Below are 15,674 nucleotides of genomic sequence, written 5' to 3'. Positions count from 1 at the left end.
CGGGTATGTAAACAATGGCTGCGCAGCCGCCACTGGAAAAATATACGTACTGCATACTGCAAAGGCGGTGAGTGCCAGTTGAAATCTTTGCGAGGGGCAGCAAGTAAGTGAAACAAGTTTTAAGGCATTCGGCAATTAGATGGAAAACAATTGCAGCAGCTTTAAGTCACATGCATGTGGCAGGAAAATATAAATTTGAAAGTTGCAGCGTGTCATAAATCAGCGCTATCATGCATATTTGCCACACGCCCAGTTTACCACTCATTTGATCATTTAACCTTCAACTATGTTGCTAAGTAGCCAAGTTCATATATTAATATGGTGATTCTACATGCCTCTTAAGATACAATCACCAAAGTAACGAAGAACCCATGGCCAAAAGATGGTACAGTGTAACAGAGATAGCAGACGCTGCTTTAAGAAATCAGTTGAAGAGCGGGGCACTATGAATTTCCATCAGTGTAGGAAGGTGAAATCTGACTATATGGTTATCCCAACTTTTTTTCCTGGTGTTTTGCTGGTTTTCGACTTACTTGGTCTGGGACCCTGCTATTCAGGGCCCCAGACTATCTGCTTTCTATATAAAATGGACTCCATATACTTACATTGGTTACTGGGTCACCCTTGTGAGGCCCTGTATAGTGTACCATAGGTACCCAGGGCATAGATGCACCCTAGGCCTACCAGGGGCTGCAGCATGTATTGTGCCACCCCTGGTTTGCCTTCCAAACTGACACCACAGGCCTGTTCACACAGCCTGGGTAAGGTGGTGTAATCACCCCTTACTTAGATATAGTATACCTATATCTACCTTTATATATATATATATATATATATATATATATATATATATATATATATATATATATATATATATATATATATATATATAGACACATATACATCTATAAGCCACTCCTATGGTAGGCCTCGACAATCCTGAAAGGTAGAATTCTTGGTTTTATGTGAGCGGGTACCCTAGCATGAGCTGAGCCCCTCTGCAGCTTTCGGACCCATCTCCTTATAGCTGTTCTATGATATTGCCATACCATATACTCTTAAGTGCATTATAACCCTCACAGTTAATGCTAACTTTGGTTTGGCTTTATCAAAACATGTCGTGTAAGGTGTCAAACACTTTGGAATACTACCCCCCACCAATTCTGGGTTTGGGGGTAGCATTCCACCCTTCTAGAGAGAAAAGACATGTAGCTTACTGCTTTACCCGGTTAAAGTTAAACAGAGCCTCAGCATCACAAAATGGATGCTGCTGCCACAAACACAAGTCTGACCTCCTGTTGCTGGGGGAAACTCCAGCAAGGGCGGCCTGGACAATCGGTTTCCTGTCCAGGGAGGTGCCAGCACCTCCCCAGACAGGGGTTTTGTGTATTGGGGCAGGGAGGGCTGCATTCAGTGAATGCATATAGACACTGCCTGGGGCACAAAAGGTGCTCCATGCTTAGCCTGGTTCAAACCAGTTGCTGGGGCACTCCAGCCCCAGCTCTGGTACGAAACTGGACAAAGGGAAAGGGGTGTAATCACCCCCTTCTCAGGTCCACCCATAGGAGGGACCTAGTCAGGTAATACAGCCCCCAATCCTTAGTATAAGTATAGGGGCTGTCTCCCCAGGACTTTGGATTATCCTGGACGAATCTTTGAAAGACATATCTTGGACCTTCAAAATAACATTCTGACTGGAAGATGGAAGACATCTCCCTTGTGATCAAGGAGTGACCACCCTGTGTAAACAGGCACCACCAGCAACTTTCACGGTCTGCAGTTTCAAGGCTCCCGTCTGAACCCGAAGACTTTGCAACTCAAGAACAAGACTTCCAGACTTCTCTGACCCGATCCATATCCACAGCAAAGCTGAGACCCGTGGCAGACACGAGAGACGTGGGACCGGACATCTTGGACCTCCTGCATTTTGCTACCTGCACTCCTTTCCTGAAGCCTCAGTAAGTTGTGCATTGGGGTACAAGAAGCCCCAGCCCGAGCACTATTTGGACTGAAGCCCAGGCCCCCACACTCCACGAGTGTCCCGTGGGCCCCGCCTTTGCATTTGAGCTTGATGTGTCTTCCTGGTTCCTTGCCCATTGGATAGTGAGCCCCCTGAAGATGCCATCTTAAATTTACTCTGCTCTTCTGGTTTCTCCAGGCTTGCTCCAGCTTTCCTGCAAAGGAGAAGTACCACAGATCTTTATGGTCTGCAACAGAGCCAATCTTGACATCCTGTGTGGGTTGCGGTTGCCAAGGCTTGTTGGGTCCAATCTGGATACTGGCACCGCAGTCATCTAGATCTATTGTTGGACAGCTCGAATCCAGCACCTGGTCATCGTCGATGCCTCATGGACCTTGTGGCTAAAGAGACAAACTCACCTTCTTACCTTAAAGCACCCAACATCGCCTGGTTCCTTCCTGGTCACTGGCTAGTGACCCATACTCTGTCCCCTCTGCTTTTGGGTTCTTCACATCACCAATCCACCCTTGGATCCACCCGGACACTTTTCCTCTGGTCGCCTGCAGCACTTCTTTGCAGCTCTCCATAGAAAACGACGACAAAATCCAACACGAAAAGACACCTATGCACCCTGCTTCCCTGGGTGAGGTAACACGAGTACTCCAGTGCTCTGCGGATCTTCACTCTCAAAGTGTCCTAGTTTAAAAGGGTTCCATCCTAGTCCATCCGGAAGTGTCCTTAAACAGTAGCTTTGTAACTTCTTCGTTTCCCATTAGAAAGTCAATGGTAACTCGTGACTGTGTTTAGACACTGCATGCATCTCCCGTGGGCCTCCTACTTCCTAACCTTTGGTTATTTAGTGTAGCCCTAGCGATTCCACAGGCCCCAGGCCTGCTTTCTAACTCTCACGTGGTACTTATACCACTTTCTTAGCATATGGTTTGTGAGGCCCCTAGGGCATAACGTATACTGTGCAACTTATTGTATATTAACTGTATGACTTGTATTTTATTTTGACCTCTGACCTCATAAAGAGTGCCGAGGGGTTGTGTTTAGATTAAATACATATATATTTGATATATACCTTGTGTGGTGTCTTTCATTTGGTATTCAAGGGATTATTTATGGTAAAACAACTTGCTTAACTCGCCTACTGAAGTCTTAGCCTGAAGACTGCTGGTTCATGCTACCACTAGGATACCTTTCTATAAGGTTGACTTTACAACCACCATCAATAAGGGTCAATTAGACTGGTGCAACGTGCCCACTAGAACTAGTGGACATCATATGCAGGCTAACTTCTCACAATCAGCAGCTTGCTTCATAGGAAGAATTAAAAATAATTCCTTACAATTTCCTTACCAGGGGTGGAGGTAGTTTACATATGTCCCCTGCACAAACCTCAGGTTCAACTCATTGCCAGTTATGTAGAGGTCCACATAGTCATATGTAGGGTAAAAGTAGGTTTATTTTTTATCAGGTACCTCCAGCTGCTTACTTCTCCAGTTTCCTAACTTCAACTCCCCTTTCCTTCAAGGGAATACACTCTATTCCTCAGTTCCAAGTTCTAGACCATCTGGAAGATTCCAACAACTTCACATTAATCCTCCTGAAACACTTTAGCAAGGTCTTAGCTGGCATTAGCCTTTGTGTTTTAGCTGCACTCAAAGGTGCTTTCTGTCTTCCCAGTGTAAATAAGCCCATTGGCCGCTAAAAAAGAGGCAATTTTTCACTTAATTTCTTTTTTAACAAGCAAGCTCATGAACATTATTCTGTTCTATTCGTATATCTTGTAAAGTTCATGGCTACCTGAAATAGGCTTTCCAGAGCTCTCAGTTATAGCTGGAGGGAGGCTGTTTAAAGATGTTTAGGAATCAATGTATGTTTTCAATTACTTTCTGAAGCTCATTTGTAATCTAGTCTCATGCTGGTAGGTAATGAGTTCCAGAGATTTGGTGCGAGATATGTGAAGCAACAACCTCAACCTTCGACTCTTGATTTTAGAGATGAAGAGAAGGCCTAGACTGTTTGATCTTAGCTCCCTATTGGTTCAATGTGAGGTGACAAGTTGATGGAGAATATGTGAGGCTACTTTATATTTTGCCCAATGTGTGATACATAGTGCCTTGAATTGTATTCTACAATTTATGGGCAACCAATGAAGAGATTTGAGCACTGCATTTGCTGAATGAATTTTAGCAATACCCAGCAGTAATCAGGCCACAGCTTTCTCGATGATTTGCAATTTTTTTATGACAACCATTGGGGTGCCCAGGTAAAGTGAATTGCCATAATCAAGGTAATATCTTTATTGGTCCTTGTATCACTGTCCCTCACTCCTTCAAAAGTGGGCAATTTCGGAGCCTTCCTTAAAGCTCTAAGGAGGCTGAAGCCACTGGCAGCCAACGTCATTACCTGGGATGTTATGGAAAACTGTTTGTCCAAAGTAATCTCCAAACTCTTGACTGCCAGCTTGGGGGATGGACATTTCCCTTGGTATGGAGGACAGTTAATTTGGCCCAAAAGTGTTCGACTATTGACAACTATCATGACCTCCATTTCATCCCCATTTAGTTTTGGACAGCTAGCTGCCATTCAGTTGGATACCTTCTCCGGACAACTGTTAAGTCTAAACTGGGATTAGAGTTTTTTAGTATAATCAGGAAGTGTGGCGCTCAGACCAGTCTGCGTTTTGGGTGAATGGTGTTTTGAGTACATACGGTGCTGCCAGGTCGGGGGAACTACCCAATAACCCCCGTTGATTTGTGAGTCAGGAACCCAAAATGGTTTGATAAGCACGGTCCTGGGCACACGTGATGGGGATACAATGATGGTGCAGCAGTCTTTTTTAAAGGTCAAACGTTTCTGAGGTGGACACCAGTGTGATATTTAGAGATATTTCATCAGGAAAATCAAAATGTAATCAAACAGTCTACACATGTTTTAACAGGGAGTGAACCCATCTACATGCTCCACGAAGGACCACCTGTCCAGCACAGTTCCCAGACTGTGGATGGTCCGATACCCTCTTCTCAGGAATCCAGGTTATCCCGATCGCGGCGCAACCACCCCCACTCCAGTTCTAGAGACATTGGAGTTCCACGTTTGGCCTTCTGTACTGAGCACCACAGTAGGTACACCGCCCGACCAAGCTCCTTCACAACCCCAGGCCGAGTTGAAAATATCACCGGCTCTGAGGGACCCCATTCACGAACCTTCCAAACATTATGCAGCCCTGAAGAGTCACAGGCTTACTGCATTGTGACAAAACACGTGTCGGCTGATTGTTTGATTTCATTTTGATTTTCCTGATTAAATATCTCTAAAGATCTTACTGGTGTCGACCTCAGAAACTGTTAAGTCTTTAAGAGGCAGATCCTATATCAGGGGATAGAAAGACGATACTATATGTACCGTCTGCATTGGATACCATCATAAAACCATATGAACGGGTGATATCCAAAGAGGGCAGACGTAGAGATTAAAGAGTGTAGGGCTCAAAGAGGAGCCCTGTGGTACCCCACATTTGAGCTTTTGATTTGCTGAAAGGAAAGGCCCCTCACTGACCTGAAAGCTCAGCTTCATTAAAAATGGCGCAAGCCATTTCATGGCACTGTCTGCCTACCTCTTCCAAACGGTGGAGTAGTGTTGGATAGGAAACTACTTAAAATGTTATACTCAGTGCTGCTGACCCAGCTTGATCTAAGACCTTTTTGAGATCTTCTGTGGTCCCTAGAGCACTGTTTCTGTACTACAGCCTGAACACATTCCTGTTTGAGTGGAGTGAAGATTATTATTAGATTCCATTCCCTTCTGCCTCATCCTCTTTCATGCTGTCTTTTCATCCGGATGTGTGTTGATGGAATGCACATGGCTTTTGGCCACAGCAGACTCCTATAAAATGTAACTGTAGTCATATAGGAACCAGTTTCCAGAGTGGGATATGAAAGCTTGATTAGAACATTATTTCAGAAGAGGGAAGCCCTGCACCATCATGACTCTTTGGACTGCCAACCTCTGTGAAACAGCTTGTACTCATATGCACTTGGTGTCTACCCTACTGCCGACACTGAGCGTATATGCTGGGTCATCCCTCCAGCAAAGAGAAGATATCAATCCAAGTAGACCAATCCTTATCCTGAAGTTACTCTTCCTGAATTTGGATCTACATGTTTTTCAGTTCTTTAAGGCTAGGATTCGGCTTGATTCCGTGATGAGACACCACCTGCTGTATATGGTGATGCTTCTGACCTTGACGCATGGAATCACTTAGTCAGTACAAGAAACTGAGAAAGTGGGTACAGAAATTGAATTGAGTACATACTCCCTATCCCTCAACAGATACAGTAAGTAGGAGCACTGCTCAATAAACAAGTGCAAGTGTAATGAGTTGCGCAAACTCTTTCATTATTCACATGTGGGACCCAGTCCAATTGTACACACAACCTTCACATGGCATTGTATGGAGCATTGATCCGTAACCACACTCTGTGTAACCTGGGTGCTGGTAGAGAAGTTCCATAGACCCTCGACAGCATCCTGGATACTGCAGCTCCATAGAACATTGCTGGCTTGCATGCTAACCACCCTCAGTATCTTCAAGAAGTCCTATGTGGGGTTGCATGTGCCTCTCTTTGTTCTTAATCCACATTCTAAAGCATCCCATGTGTCAGACCCCCTGTCTGGTTCAATCACTACCTGGTATGAGCCCTCGTAAGTATGGAGCTATTGTTCCTCTGTGGCTAGCTCATAAGGGAGCCACAATATCAAAGTTCTAAGGCACTAGTAAATCCAAACGCTAAATTTTGAGATAAAGCAATGCATCCCAACCCCAAAAGTCCTTATTGACACGGAGACTCTCGCATGGAGTAAATCGATTTAACACATCACATTGATTTATTCAGTATAAAAAGACCTTTGAGTACAGTGCAAAAATGTGCATTACCGCTCGAGAGCCAGAGCAACCCTTAGCAAATATAAACCTTGGTCATTTGTATATTTGTGCAGTAATAAAAACAACAAGTTGCTGTTGCTGGATGACGTTGAAAGTCTAGAACCATAGCAGGTCTAGTAAGTGATGACATGTCTTAACCAACAGAAAACTGGCACTAAGATAACAACTGCAGTCAGACAACTAATGAACTGTTAGTACTCTAAGCAGATGATGGAGTAAACTAAATTTCCAATGAAAATCCATAAAGAAATAAACCCTTCTCCTAGACCAATGGTGAGTAGGGGTTTCACATGTGGCAGGATAATGAAACTTTTATGCTGCAGAATTAAACAGTTTCTTGACATAATCAGTAAATGTCAAATTGTTTTTCAACCCCATCAATGCTCATGACGAGCTCAGCTCGTCATGAGGCACAGTGGAGCTGTGCTTATGACGAGCTGAGCTCGTCATGAACAATGGTAAATCATGAGTTGCAGCACATGAGGGGAAAAGTCAAAGCAGCCAAGGGGTTAAAATACCCACCAGGCCCAGTAAGAGAGGTGGCGGCATCCAAACGCAGTCTTTGTGCTCAAAACATGTAGGTATTTCTAAATTCCACTTAAGCAGATGTCTGATTCAGGTTCAGGAGACATTCCCTCCTCTGACATCTATTAGAAATTGTGCACCATGGCTGAATACAATAAAACAATCAACAGGTACTCTGCCTTCAAAGGTTGTCTCAGAAAAGCAGTTCAACCCTTTTCTGAGGGCTTCTATTTCCCAATCTCCCCCAGATTGAATGCCAGATTCTCTGAGGGTAGAGCCCTTTTTTAGAGTTTGGTCCATAAGATACTCCATCACAACTGTGGCAGATGTCCTGTCCGCCATAATACAACTGCATCATGACCTATATCACTCATAATACAGAGTACAAAATATCCCATCTGCCAAAGTCTAATACCAGAAAACTGATCCCGCAGGTTACCAGCAATAGGTAATCTCACACCACATACTCACCTGGGCCCATAAATTCACTCACAACACACTGGCAATAACCTCTGGGGTCATGTTTTTGTATTTCTCTAGATTAGTTATTTCTAGTCCCTAACTAATCTTTCACTGATCAAAGAGTTCTTTCCTCTGATCAATGGACCATTAGTTGAACTAGTTGATGGTGAAATAACATACGTTTTTAAATATACTCACACCATAGAAATTATCACAGAGATGGGATGTATTTTAAATTTTATCTCAGATTAATTCATGCGAACCACTTACATGGTACAGAACAAACTCTGTTTCTCACAGGAAGGAAGATTTCAAATAATGAATAAAAATGCATTCATTTACACTTTGCAATGACATTGCATGAAAGGGAGAGGATAGAGAGAAAAGCACATACGCACATACACAGATATATTTATGATTACCTATAATGGTGTGAAAATCAACTCCCAGGCCTAGGAATTGGTAAGGGTCCCCAGGAAAGATCTGGCGAACAAAGGCTTTAGGACGGGAATTAGGACAGGAATCAGGACAGGACAGACGACCTCTCTATCACCGATGCTTGCGTAGCATCCCTCTCTGACACTCCCTTCCTCCTCGAGATTTTCTGCGATCTTCTTCTAAATTAATTTGCTCAAGAGAATTGGTTCAGCAATTCGATTCTTCTTCAGTATCACTCGTCACTCCGACAGCATCCCAGTCTCATGCGGCAGCATCTCCGTCTCCAGTCTAACTAACTAACTAATGCTACCTCAATTATACCTTTCTGTATGCTGGTACCACCCATTAATGTTTCAAACTTATGAAAATACTAACTCATATTGGACAGGCAAGGGGAGGTAATCATCACTCCATGCTTACTTATTACTCTTTTCAATTAGCCCTTTGTTAATAAACCCATCCCCATAATTCTTTATTCAAACTTTATTTCCCACCCGCATTCACAATGTAATTGTCACAAAATATAAAAAGTCTGCAGGTTCCCATCTATTTCAGTGGACTGTCGTTCCGGTTCTCAGAAAAGTATCCATCAGCAACCTTGGACGATGTTCAAGTTGACATTGCGTCTTCCAGCTTAGTTGCACTACTCTTGTGCGGTAGAATGAGAGGGAATAGACCAGGGGCCGCTGGTTGAATTTTAAACTGGTGGGGTATACGCAGAATGAATCAACGTATGCGAGCGAGGGCAGCAAGTGATCCCGATGGCAATAAGGGGGGTTCAGGGTTGTTTTACCCCCGTGGAGAATTTTTTTAAAAATTGTCATCTTTTTGGTGCAATTTTCAGCACTATTTCTGTGATAAATGGACTAAAAATTCAGTTCTTCTAGGCATTCATAGAAGAAAACTCATACATTATTTCAGAGAATTTCTGCGTTGCCAAGCAAGTCTGACTTCTGAAGAGGGCTAGGGTACTAAGCAAGACTGCTTTGTCTCTACCCTTTCTAATAGAAAACACTAGTTAGCGATGTGAACAAGTTCAGTGGAAAAATCTATTCATATACAATATAGCATGCTATTTCAATGGTCCCACAAAAGAAACCCATTCAAAAGAAACTCATATTTCGCAAGACACACTGCATTCACAAATTGGCTATACACTACAGGTACCCTCGATCCTGTGCAATAATCATTTCTTTCCTCTTGCCGAACAGGTACAGATGCCCCCGTCACAATTGATACACACAGGGCCCCAGGCAGGAAATTCTTTCCCCTCGAACCCCACAGATGATTCCACCTAATTATTACAGCAAATCATTGAACTCACAAAAGAGGTAGGCGGCCTTAAGATTATGGTAACACGAATAGCTTCTGACCTTAAAGTACATACACTTGTCGCTGATACTGAAATGTTATATTTTCGCCAGACACAACTTCAAAAGGCACATTTAATGATCACTGTGGGAGTTTTTCAAACTCAATAGATGGTCAGGGTTAGGAAATCGAAAAGTGTAAACAATTGTGAAAGAACTCCACTGCCGGCCGCATAAGTAATTGACATAAAACTTTAGTTCACACGGATCAAACTGCTGATTTTTTAAAGTATTAATGAGAAATATGACAAACAACTTTATTGATGTCAAAATGCCATTTCATTTAGTAAACCTGCAGTGTATGAACATGAATTTGGGCCACACGCATTTCCAAAATATTTAATTAGCTTGAAGTCTGATAATTATATAAAACAATACTTCCTCTGCAGCAAAAGTTAGCAAGATTGGTTTAATACTGTCTATGCCTAGACAATACTGTACCTTTTGGTATTCTGCAAAATAATACATTAATGGGCATATGCATCAAAAATCGGTCATACAAGTCCTTATTAGCGAAAAATAAGGAATCGCTAATGAGGACTCGCATACCGTGATCCATCAACAGATTCGGTATTAAATACCGAATCAGTAAAAATCGCTAAATAAATCGATTGCGAGACCCCAAAAAAAAGATTAGCAAATACCGAATTAGCAAATACCGAACCGGTATTTGCGATTCCGGTATTAGCGAATTCGCAAAAAAAAGCCTGGCGCTTCTGAAGCAGGTTGATGACATCACAACCAGGAAGTGACACAGCCCATGCTTCATTCAGTGCCCTGAGGAGCTCAGAGAAGGAGGCAGAGCACAGGAGCTGAGGAGTGACACAGTGCCAGCACAAACAAGATACTGCACAGCATTCCACGATGGAGAAGGATGCACCCCAGGACAAGGAAACGCCCAGGAAGAGGAAGCGAAAGTTTTCTGACACAGAACTTGAAGTACTCACTTAGGGGGTGAGCAGCAAACATGACAGGCTGTTTGGCAAGCTGTCCCTGAAGGTGCCTGAGGCAGAGAAGCGAAAGATGTGGCTGCGCATCAAGGAGAGGGTGAATGCGGTAGGAGTCACCCACCGCAGCATTGATGATTTAAAAAAGAGGTGGTATAACCTCAGGAAAAAGGCAAAGGAGAGGATTGCAGAAAGGGTGAAGGATGCAGCTGGCACAGGAGGGGGAACACCGAATGTCACACCAGACATAGCCCTTGAGGACCTCATTGAGACGACCATTGAGCCCGAAGCTGTTGTGGGGGTCACCCAATTGGATACTTCCGGTGCTGCGGCAAGAGGACAAGGTAAGATGCATGCCAGTGCAGATATGCAGCGTGTTGTCAACCCCTGCCCATTCCCCCAGGCCGAACACAGTGCATATGTAGCCGTTCCCAACGCATATCCCCTCACCAGAGTGTTGCATCATGGGAGTTGTAGTCATATCATGAAAGAGTGCATGCCTGACCCCTGATGTGAATGAAATGAAACCAGCAGCACTGGGCCAAATGTTAGTCATACATCATGACAAAATAATAGCAATTCACTGTTTCACAGACAGATGCATCACCCCTTGATTCAGATGACAGCGGCCGCCTCATCATCTCTGAAACCCCAGTGGTGACCGATGCTGAGACCCCGCAGGGACGTGAACCCACAACACCACCATCACCACCGCCACAGCCATCACCTCCAACACCACCACCACCACCCCGGCGGGCAACACCACCACCACCATCGCCACTAGCGCGGACAACTACACCACCACCACCATTGCAGACAACTACACTAAGCCGCAGGGCAAATGTCCCCTCCCTGCAGGTGATGGCGACATAGCAGAGGCCAGCAGCCAAAATTGTTCCATGGCAGACAGCCGTTACTTCGACCGCCCAAACACCAGCACGTGTGCGAGTCCGACAGCGGGCCAGGCCTCTGGGTAGAGCTGCAGGGAGATCTGAGGTTCCAACAGACGGGTACGGAGTGGTTGAGACACATATGCTGCGTGTCTAGCGCCTGCAGGGGAGACACATTGGTGCTATGAACATTAACCTTTCCAAATTGTCAAACAAAATAGGCAACATGACTGAGGCTGTGTGTGAGATGACCACAGCCGTTGCTGAGGGCAACAGTAACATTAAACAGTGCCTGCAGGAACTCACACGTGCTGTGATTGCAGGTCAACAGAGCGAGCGCCGGAGGCATAGGAAGAACATGCTCCGTTCCAATGCCTCCATTAGGACCATTACTAAGCTGTGCAAAAGCACAGCTGTGCTTTCACGCAGGTCGGTGTCCCTGCAGGTCGACTTGGGGCATTATTGTGGAGATTTGGCTAAGTCCTTAGAAAGAGCGACCATTGCAGTGGAGCTTCTGCAGTCTGGGACTTTCAGTGCCAGCAGTTTGGGAGGAGAGGAGGGGAGTGAGGCTGCTTCAAGCGTGAGCAGCATCTCTGTGCCGGAGGCCAGCGAGAGGAGGCGCAGTGCGCACAGCGCCACAGCAACTGACACACATCGCAGCGATGTGGAGGAGTCACAAGACAGGAGGCTGGGGGTACGTGGCAAGCGCAAATAGCCATGTTCCATTGGCTCCCTGGCCATTGTGACGTAACCATGGGCCAACCTACTGCCACATGATACACCCGTGATGACAACAGACATGTATCCCAATATTTCTTTTCCTTCTGCGTCATGTTGGCGTCTCATTTATCTGCACCTGACAGCTGCTCATGAGCATTAAAAATTTGCTATCAAGATCATGTTGTGATGGCTCATTCTTACCTGTGATCATGTGTCACCATGGGACCATGGTGTCATCCCTGTATCTCGGGCACTCCTTTGGTTCTCATGAAAGCAGTGCGCTTCCTATTTTGAACAATACTTCATTCTTACCTGTCTCAGAAGTGATGCCGTGTTATGTATGTCCGCCTCCTTTGGCCTTCTGCTGTGTTAGGCACGTGTGCCTGTTGGTGTTGGGGGGGTTGGTGTGCACGTAAGTCGTCCTCTCCGTCCACCTCTATTGGTATCTCCCTTCTTGTGGCAATGTTGTGCAGCATTGCACAGACCGCTATGATCCGGCAGCAGGTCACTGGGTCATACTGCAAGGCACCTCCTGTCTTGTGTAGTATCCGGAAGCGACTCTTGAGGATGCCAAAGGTTCGCTCCACCACATTCCTGGTGCTGATGTGTGCTGTGTTGTAGCGCTGCTCCTGAGGTGTTGCTGGGTTGAGGTAGGGAGTGAGGAGATACTCCTGCAAAGTGTAGGCGCTGTCACCTACAGGGTGTGGAGCAAAGAGTTAGCAGCAAGAATGCAATTATACATGTGAGGATGGAGTTACTGATGAGGCATTAGTATGTACCTAGTAGGTGTCCCTCTCCAAATTCACCGTTGATCAGACACCTGTGGATGCCATTGTGACGGAATATGTATGCGTCGTGTGTGCTTCCGGGGAATTGGGTTACAATGTCCTTTATGATGTGCTTGGCATTGCACACGACCTGCACGTTGATTGAATGATATGACTTCCGGTTGCGGAAGATGTATTCGTTGGCTGAGGGAGGACAGATGGGGATATGCGTGCAGTCAACACATCCTATCACAAGGGGGGATTTGTGCCACCTGGTAGAACTCCTGTTTGGTGTGGTTCAACTGCTGTGGGGTTGTGGGGAAGGTCATGTGGCAATGCATGAATGTCAGCAAGGCATCTAGGAATTTGTGGAAGAAGCAGGATAGTGCGCTTTGCGGCACGCCTCCAGCTTCTGCTATTACCCCCTGGAAGCTTCCAGATGCCAGCAGGTGCAGGCTGCATAGCACCTGGACATGGGCTGGGATGGCGTTGGTCCTACGGGTCTGGTGCTGCAGTAGTGGTTCCAGCTCAGCAATGAGGCACATGATCATAGCCCGGTTCAATCTGTACTTGTCGTAAATCAGTTCCTCTGTCTGGCCCAGCAATGTGATGTGCACCCTGAAGACCCTGTCCTGGATCATCCTCCTGTGCTGTGCAAGAGCGTTGTTTCTCCTCCTCCTAGCAAGCATGTAGGGGGCAGTCATTTTGGTAGACATACAGGGTCTCCAGAGGCATATTTAAAGGGTTTCTGATAGTCTGCACCTGTGTTTTAATTGTTTTTTTTCTTCCTTCCAATAACTTTACCTCCAGTTTGTGATTCCCCTTATTTTGCTCATGCAAAATAGCGATTTTGGGCATTTTCGGTATTTGCGAGTTTTGATGCATTTTGTTGCGATTCTTTATTAGCGATTCGGTATTTCCAGAGGCTGATTTCTTTCTCGATATCAGCTCTCAGGGTTGTTCCCTCTAAGCATGGGCGGAAAATCCGTTCCGCTCGCGGATTTTGCGGATTTTCGGTAAATTCGCAATCCGCGAACGTTCACGAATTTACCGAAAATCCGCAAATTCGCACGCAGCGGATATTCTTTTCTTGGTGATACAATTTTGCGGCGTGCGGCGTTCACTTACCGTCATTCAGCGTTTGCCGAGTTGTTTTTCTCGATATTTTGCGAGTGCTGCGCCATTTTGGATCTTGCTGCGGGATCCCGCGGGAGTTTGGTGACGCATCGCGAGAGTTCGCAATTGCGAACATGTAGGTGCGGCGGGCAGCAACAATCTCGCACTCGCGAAATTACAATATTTGCAATTCTGCACAAGAAATCCACTAGCAAGCAGCATAGACTTTCTGAAAATCATGATTTTTATCAGAATAACTCCTCAGGTTGACATTTGCCTGCACTTTTTTGGATTTGAGGCCTTTTGACTCTCTTTGGATCACTTTTGGATTAGAAATCAACTTTCATAAGTAAGTTTGTTTGGGGCATTACAGTTGCTGTTCTGCAGAAAGCACTCAGCAGGTGCAAAAGTTCACTCATCATTAGTAACCATTCCCTGTAGTACCTCCTGAGGGCCTCCTCCAGAGTTCAGTTGCCTATGTTTGTTTGGGGCATTACAGTTGCTGTTCAGCAGGTGCAAAAGTTCAAACTCATCATTAGTAATAGTAACCATTCCCTGTAGTGCTTCCTGATTGGGGCCCCTCCAGAGTTCAGTTGCTAGTTGCAACAATTGTATGACCCTGCTCTGACCCTCACAGCAGGCTCATAGAATAGCTACAAGTAGGCCACAAAGGTCCTGGGAAAAAAATTGCACTGCAACAGAAAGCAAATTACAGATAAGGAAGCAGGTGCCTGACTGGAATTTTAAAACAGTGACACATTAATAAATCAACCCCAAATTAATTCATGTCAGTTGAAGCAGGGCAGGTGTGCTTGCTTTTCCCCCCCATAATCTACAGTGATGATGAACCAGAGGGTGGCATTGATGTACCAGAGGGTGGCATGGGTGAAACAGAGGGTGGCAGTGGTGAAACAGAGGGTGCTGGGAACCTGTGATGATGAACCAGACTTAGAAACAACATAGTCGCGACCGTTGCGAGCCGACAAGTAAGTTCGCAATTGCGAACTGGTACAAAACCTTTGCGAACTGGCAGAAACCCTTGCGAACACAAAAAAAATCCGCAAATTCGTGAGAATTCGCGGATTTTGCGGATTGCAAGTTCACAAATACGCAAATTCGCGAACGCCAGATTCGCAAAATTCGCCCATGCTTAGTTCCCTCTCAGTACAGTGGCCTCTCATGGTTGTGCGCTTTCAGTGCTGTGGCCTCTCGGGGTTGTGGTCTCTCCAGGTTGTGTTCACTCATTGCTGTGGCCTCTCCTGGTTTTGGCATCTCAGTGCTGTTGCCTACCAGTGTCGTGCCCTTTCAGTGTTGTGGCCATTCAGGGTTGTGCCCTCTCAGGATTGTGATTCAGAAAAGGGGGTGGTGATGAACAGAGTGTCTGAATTAAGCAGACCACTCTTACCCAGTCCAAAGATCAGGGCTTTAATCCATCACCGTTTTTTAGCTCACTGCACCATCCCAGCTCAGAACCTGGCTATATGCAAATTAGTCTGTTCCTGTCCCAGTGCATGATGGGAACAGG

Source organism: Lissotriton vulgaris, chromosome 11 (assembly GCF_964263255.1).
Source record: "Lissotriton vulgaris chromosome 11, aLisVul1.2, whole genome shotgun sequence".
In the NCBI taxonomy this organism is placed as follows: domain Eukaryota; kingdom Metazoa; phylum Chordata; class Amphibia; order Caudata; family Salamandridae; genus Lissotriton; species Lissotriton vulgaris.
Note: the sequence above shows the minus strand (reverse complement) of the source record.